Source organism: Triticum dicoccoides, chromosome 7A (genome assembly GCF_002162155.2).
Source record: "Triticum dicoccoides isolate Atlit2015 ecotype Zavitan chromosome 7A, WEW_v2.0, whole genome shotgun sequence".
Taxonomy (NCBI): domain Eukaryota; kingdom Viridiplantae; phylum Streptophyta; class Magnoliopsida; order Poales; family Poaceae; genus Triticum; species Triticum dicoccoides.
Window position 1 is genome coordinate 728,580,060 of NC_041392.1, and position 8,116 is coordinate 728,588,175.

Below are 8,116 nucleotides of genomic sequence, written 5' to 3' on the forward strand. Positions count from 1 at the left end.
ATTATATTATATACCTAAATTCTAAAAAGTGCACGCGCACTATTTCGCGTCCTCGAGCGGCCGGCCGTGAGCTGTAGGATTTTGATGCGATGCGCACCAACTAGTAGTTCTGTCGTTTCGTGGTCGGCATCCATTCCCCACCTTATGACGATTTGTCCCACACACACACCCGTCTCTTATCCCTTCTCCCCATCCATCCACAGCGACACAGGTCGGCACAGCGGCGTGGTGCCGGCGACAGTGGATCTTGGATCCGGCGAGCTAACGGAGCTGAGCAGCTCAGCATCTGCAAGTACGGCGAGGGAGGAGCAAGACTTCGCTCGTTGTTGGAGGGCGCCCCCATGGTGAGGGAGATAAGTCGCTTGACATTGATAGCTCACGCGACCCTCATGTAGCAGGAGGCGGTGGTGCGACGGGAGCTTGGGCGACCGCGGCGTGTGAGAGGCGACTCCACGTGGTGCAGGGGCTAACTGGTTCTTCATCGGCAGCGTGCAAGACTGGAAGTCGCAAGGTTTGCCCCCTTTCGAACTACTTGTTCATGTGGTTCTCTCCTTCACTTGAGTATCGGTGTAGCCATGTGTGTTGCTTCCATTGTCCGGGAGATGATTCAACGGGGAGGTGTGGAGAAGACGTGGGGAGAGCAAGGGGGATTGGTACACAAGAGAAAATTTTCACCATCAAATTTGTTGAGTAGTTCGGCCGTGTACTGGGAATTGTAGAAAGGATTGAGAGGCAATTATGGACACTGTGTTTGAATCACTGGGGCATTTTTCGTAGGCAATAGTAGATAGACAACTGTGATTATCAGTTTGTTTCGGAATTGTTGAATTGGGACATAGCAGTATCCCGCATCAATTTATCCTGAATGTTGTCTCAAAGTTGAATGCACTCTAGGTGTTTTTGCAGACACATATACTCAGTTGGCCTGCAATGTAGTCTAGTCGCACACACATTGATGTTTAGTTGGTAGGACTAGTTGCACACACATATGCTCAGTTGGCCTGCAATGTAGTCTAGTTACACACACATTGATGATTAATTGACAGGACTGGTTGCACACACATATTCTCAATTGGCATGCAATATATTCTAGTTTGACACACATTGATGTTTAGTTGACAATACTAGTTGCACACACATATGCTCAGTTGGCCTGCAATGTAGTCTAGTTGCACACACAGTTCAGTTGGCAGGACTAGTTGCACACACACATATGCTCAGTTGGCCTGCAATGTAGTCTAGTTGCATACACATTGATGTTTAGTTGGCAGGACTAGTTGCACACACATATGATAAGTTGGAACGGCATGAGGATGTAGAGCTGTTGTCGGGCGCTATGATAGGATGCAGAGGAGGCGATGGGAGGATGCAAAGTTGCTGCAGCGCGTGGCGATGACAGTGAGGAACCACACGCGGCAACAACGGTTGCTCGGGGCTGCTGCAGGAGTAAGTCATAGTGGGTGGGCGATGTTCCATTTTTGTGTTTGCACGGGATTCCGGCGAAGTGCTAGTTGTCAGGGGATTGACTGCATTGCATAAGTTGTCCAATTTTAGATGTTTTTTAGACAGCTCCGGTGATGTTTTTTAGAGGAGTACATAGTTGGCTAGTCAGGTTCTTTAGTTGCACAGGAACCTTCAGGTAGTCGACTGCACTGCACAAAGCATGTTCAGTATGGGGTGTATTTTTGGCACATACATGTATGCTGTGTTGGCTTGCATTACTGTCAAATTGCACACACTGTTTTTGTAGTAGCATACCACACGAATGCTTAGTTGGTTTGCTCTCATTGTTAACTGAATAATCAATGAAATTTTGGCGATTATATGATACGCCTGCTGCCAATGATGATTTTTTGCATTTTGTTTTATGCTACATGATTTGGTTCTCGTTTTTCGTGGCTATAACTAAATTCCTCTAGTGATCGTTGTTAAATTATGTAGAAGTTGCATAACAGAGGTTGTTTATGGGTAATTCACACAAGCCATTGCCAATATTTCAATTTCTTTTTCGAATTTTTTTGTACATGATTTTGTATCAGTAGTAGGCTTGCATAACTAGTGCTTGAAACAGCAGGGCATCTATAAGAGAGAGGCATGACATCCAATTTCAGTTCCCGCAGTTTATCCAATTTGGTTATTTTGTAGTACTAGTGGCCATTGTAGCATCCCTACCTGGTTAAGAGTATGAGGAAGTTGCACAATACGGCCATACTTAGTTGGCAGTTTAATTATCTTGTTTTTTCATAGTCACATTTTTTGTTGGCATCTCTAGCAGTTGTAGTTGCACATGAACCTCATAGTAGTTGGCTCCATATATCATTCAAGTTTCTTTCATACACGAAACTGATTCAAGTTGGCACCCCTATAGTTTGTGGTTGCACATGAACCTTAAGTAGTTGGCATCCATATAAGGCATAGTTGCACATGAACCTGATATCAGCTGTCATCTTTTAAAATTCACTATTTCAATTAGACAGACCTAACAAATTTCTTTTCTTAATTATTTCAATTAGAGGTGTGTAAGTAATTTTCCCCATCCAACCAATGTCATGGAATAGCAATCTAATCGCCACAGTCATTAAGATGGACTTGAAGGGGCATGGTGTGTTTGTCAAGCTACAAGTGAGTAGACCTTTTTGCTCCCCTTCTTTTGGTTTTGAATACATCTCCTTTTTTAACTGGCACATGTTTGTTCTGGCAGTTTTACAACTAGGCATACCAGTCTGGCACAACAACCCATGGTAGTTGCATAGAGGCTTATACATTTTTCTCTCAAAGGTAGTGGAAGAGCGAACAAACAAACAAATCAGCACATACATTTTTGGCAGCACCTTTTTTTATCAAACTAAACATCCAAATAAATTCTCTCAGTTGCACACATGGGTCTAATTAGTTGCACAGACGCACCCACAGATTGCACAAATAAAACACATGATGTTTTTTTGCTGTTGTATTACATTTCTTCTTCTTCTTCTATATTCAAGCTTTTCACACAAGTTCTATTCCAGCTGGCACACAATAGACACAAATCTGAAAGTATATTTATTCAAGTCAAACATCCAAACTAGTTAAGTCAGTTGCACAATTCTTTTTTAAGTTGCACAGAAGAAAGCCATAAGTTGCACACCACAAATCTATCTAGTTCCAATATGTTGTCAGGTTTGCCGCCACATACATTTTTTATGTTTTTCCGTAGTTCCACATAGGGTATTCTGCCAATTATGACCGAGATGACATACAACATGGGGTCCCATGTTTTCTCATGAAGTTTTTTGTTTTTTCATGCATCAACAATCTTACAAGCAGTAACACATCTTCTTTTTGTTTTGTTTTTGTCTAGCAACCAGGAGCTGGATGGATGAGCTTCTAACAAACAATTTTTGCACAGAAGAAGTGATCACCAATAAGCAATCTCCTACTTTGTCCTTTTAAGTTTTTTAGCCATTGTTTGCCTTTTGAACTAAAATATTACTGTATTATAGATATATCTAGTAGACTAGGTGCAACAAACTAGAACATATGGCCTATATATGTTACATTTTCTTCTTTTATAAAGCAGGATGCTCATTGGTTTCCTGTGTGTGTGTGTGTGTTGCACAATATGAAACAAAAGTTGGCTGGGTTACCTGAACTAGTTGGTCGCAACCAAAAGAAAAGTCACACAATATGAAATTCTATGTTTGTGTGTTCCCGGGGTTTTATGTGTGTTTTTCCACAAGTTTGGCTGAACCATTTGTGGGGCAGTTGCAGTCAACATGAAGATGAATTGGAGAAGTTGAATTCAAGATGAAGAAGAAGAGGAACATGTCACCTTGGTTCCTCCTTTTTTCAAGTTGAAGATCTACAGCACCCTGGTAATTCCCACTACCTTCCTTCTCTCCCCCTCCCCCCCCCCTCTCAAAAACTACATAGATCATATCTTCTTGGTCTTCACCTTGACAGATCTTCCCTGACAGCTTCTGAGATAGGGAAGGCTCCCACGGCGTGTTCGTAGTTGCTTCTTTTGAGGGTAAGAAGATGGTGGGCGAAGCAGCAGGAGATGGGTTGGTGTGTGTGGGTGATTGGTGAGACCAGGAACGAGGAGGAGAAAAGGTGGGGGCAGAATCACGTGAGTTTAGTAGTGGAGTGGGGTGTTGGGGACCTGGTGTTTTCTGTGCGGTGGGGGTTGTCTTGTCCCTTTTTCCTTTTTAGGATTGAGTGGGGACAGAAAGTTATCATATTTAGTATATATTATATTTATTATACTACTACTTTGAAAAAACTTAGCGTTCCCTCTCCCGTTTACGTCCACGCATTCGTCCATCCCCTCGCACCTCTCCAGCGATTTTCTTTCCTCCCGGGCTCCTCCCCATCAATCATTGGGAATAATTTGGCAATCAATCCCTTATTTGGTAATACATACGGAATTAATTTAGGGCAATCACGGGCAGCAATCAACTTTCCTTATCAGCATCGCTCGCGCACCAGCACAGCGAGAAATCACCATTATTGCTGCTGAAATTTCCTGCTCCCCTTCCCAAAATCTCTCGGGACATCCTCCCTACTTCCATCTACCCACACAGATGAAAAAGCCAGCCGATTTGTCCTCCCCTCTCTTTCCATCCAGATCACGACCCCCGTCTTCCCATCTCCCCTTCCCATCTCACCATTGTCCGACACCGCTGCTTTGGGGCACCATCCATCGCCGCAGCAGCGAGCGCCACGCCCTCTGCAGATGTCGGGCCAGTTGCTGCCGTTTCTCAGGCCACATATTACTACGGCCGCGGTGCAGGTGTCCATTGGTTGCAGGTCAGGGCCCTCTAGATCGGGAACCAATAGTACTGGATGGATGTGAACTACGCTTACAATTGCTTGCGCACCGGCAAGGCAGCAAGGTATGCATGTGCCTCATCCTCTCCCATGGATTTCAACATGTCGTTTTCTATAACAAGTTGATGCAGTGTAGCAGAAACATCATATTTTAGACACAGTCTGATCTATGTACCTTGTCCAGTTTTTCCTTAGGAAACCATCCGTTCTGCGATCATGAGCATACAATGTTGAACATTTATTAGTACTATGTTTATATAACATTGCAGTTTTGTTCCAGAATGTGACCTGAATGCACTTCCAAGTTCCCGACCATCATCTCATATAGCCTCCTCCAATCAGATGGATAGCAATGCAACTTCGTCCAAGAATTGTCGTATTTGTTGACCGTTGAATACCCAAGACTAATGCAGGTACAGGAAGCATGCGAACCCCAGATCCTATCATCAGTAAGCAAACATATTTGAGCACATAGTTCTTTTGTAAATTCAGATCATACTATTTATTGATCTCTAAGGTCTATAATAATGTTATTCTTATTATATTTTTTTGTGCAGACATAGGATGACAAAGAAATGGATTTGCATGATATTTATTTTTATACGAAACATCATTGTCTATTTTTACCTTAAACGTCTAAAAAAAGCAGAGTTGTGAAAACTCTTAGAGTCCGGTATTTACGAACTACAGTACTACAGCTACCTATTTATGCATGATAAAATCTGTAAAGCTGTTCCAAAATAACACTAACATGTAAAAAAATAATTCTAAAATCATCCGGCAAAGTATGCAGCAAACTGCTTGCTTTATGATCTGATGAAACTCAGGAGTTATCATGGTTCAGGTAGAAATCTACTAAAACCATCACCCCTAAGGTGAGGATCCTTGGAATCTCCATTGTAGTCGATGGAGCCAGTGACAAAGTCGTGATCTTCTTCGCCAAGGATAGTCACAATGAAGGAAAGGAATTGTAACAATGCAATTATTGAAGAGCACTTGTTTTACTTAATCTTCGATAATATTTAGTGGTTTCGCTTCCAATATAGAAAAACAGAAATCAATTGTACGTTTCCAACCATGTCTAATCTACTACTTTTTGCAGAACAGATCCAAGGTAGCAAAAAGAGAGACCACAACATATGGTGGTCGTGGGACGAGTATTAAGGATTTGTAGAAATGCATGGGCAATAATGTTGTATTTGATGACACATGTGCTTCTGGTATATGCATTATGATATGTATCATGTGAATAGTGTTCGGCCACTAGTAGAAAACAGGGCTTTGGTCCAGGCAGGGCAAGCCCATTAATCTCGGTTCACACACGAACCGGGACCAATGGGGGCATAGGTCCTGGCTCATGAGGCCAGGGCGCGGGCCGGGCCTCGGGGGCCATTGGTCCCGGTTCGTCTGAGACCATTGGTCCCAGTTCACCATTAGTCCCGGTTGGTGTCTGGGACCGGGACCAAAGGTGTTTTTTTCCAAACAAAACTATAATATTCTACAATAGCAAAAACAATCAACTAAAAAGCTTTAATAAAACTCTAATAGGAAAAGGAATCAACTAAAAAGAATCAATAAAAAAAAAATTTATGCAACTTAAATTAGATAAAATTTATGCAACTAAAATGAAAACCTTTGTAACAGATGAGTTTTCGTCCCAAACCCTGATACTTCGAAAGAGATTGTCCGTTTTGTACATGAAGTGCATCTAGTTTTTGCCGTAACTCTCTCAACTTTTTATCACATGCTATGTGGGTGAAATGATGATACCATGCCAACTTTCAACCTTTTCAGAGTTCATTTGAAGTGCTTTTTGAATTTCAGGGTCATATAGCTCAAAAAAAATCAGTAAATACATGAAAAATAACAAATAAAGTCAGAAAGGGTTGAAAATTGATGATGTGCCTTTGAATGGTGCATTTTGAACACACAAAAGTCTGCAGTTCAAATAAGTTTTAAAAAATAAAATCCCTTTGTAACTGATGAGTTTTCTTCAGAAATCCTGATACTTCGAAAGAGATTGTCCGTTTTATACACGAAGTGCATCCAGATTTTGCCGTAACCCTCTCAACTTTTTAGCACATGCTATGTGGGTGAAATGATGATACCATGCCAACTTTCAACCTCTTCAGAGTTCATCTGAAGTGCTTTTGAATTTCAGGGTCATTTAGCTCAAATAATGAACTAATATGAAAAAGAATGATTTGGAAAACTTTTATGAAACTCTAATAAAAATTAATAAACTAAAAGAATGAACTACAAACTTTAATGAAACTCTAATAGAAAAAAGAATGAACTAGAAAACTTTAATGAAACTCTAATAGAAAAAGTATTATTGAAACTAAAATTATATAAAATTTATGCAACTAAAATTATCAAAGTATTTGCTGCTCAAAACATTGTAAGCAATTTTTCATAAAATAAATAAAAAAGCAAAAATAAAATAAGTAGAAACAAAATAAACTTTAATAAATAAGTAGAAACAAAACAAATTAAAATAAACCTTAATAAAATAAAATAAAATAAATAAAAATAGCAACAGTAAAAAAGAAAACAAAAAACTAGGAAAAAATAAAAAATACCACCTACTGGGCCACCACGGCCTGAATACGATTAGGAACCCAGCTAGTTGGGCCAGGATTTAGGCCCGCAGAAGGCCCAGCAGACCCACAGGCATAGCAGTATGAGATTAGGCCCACAGGCCTGCAATTCAAAGGAGATCGAGAGAGACGGCAGGGCGGCGCTTATAAACAGGTGCGGCAGCTCCTCAGCTAGCGAGGTGGGACTAAACATCCCACCGCACCGCGTCTTTGGCAGGCGCAGGCCATTGGTCTCGGTTGGTGCCATGAACCGGGACCAATCCCCCCCTTTGGTCCCGGTTTGTGGCACCAATCGGGACTAAAGGGGGGCATTGGTCCCGGTTGGTGGCACCAACCGGGACCAAAGGTCTTTGTTTTCTGTCCTTTGGGCTGCTGAAAAGAGATCTTTGATCGCGGTTGGTGGCACCAACCGGGACTAAAGGGCGGCATTGGTCCCGGTTGCTGCCACAAACAGGGACCAATGCTTCATGTATATATAGCAACCACATAGAAAATTTCAGTTTTCGTCTAGCAGTTGCCCCCGACGACGCGCGCGTAGGACCTCCTCGACGCCGCCAGGCTGCCGGACGCCGTCGCCCCGCCCCGGAGCCCACGCCGATGCCGTCCGACGCCCGCCGCCCACGCCGACGCCGTTCGCCGCCCGCGCCGTCGCCGTCCGCCGCCCACGCCATCGCCGTCGCCGTCGCTTGTGCTCCTGCCCCCGGCCC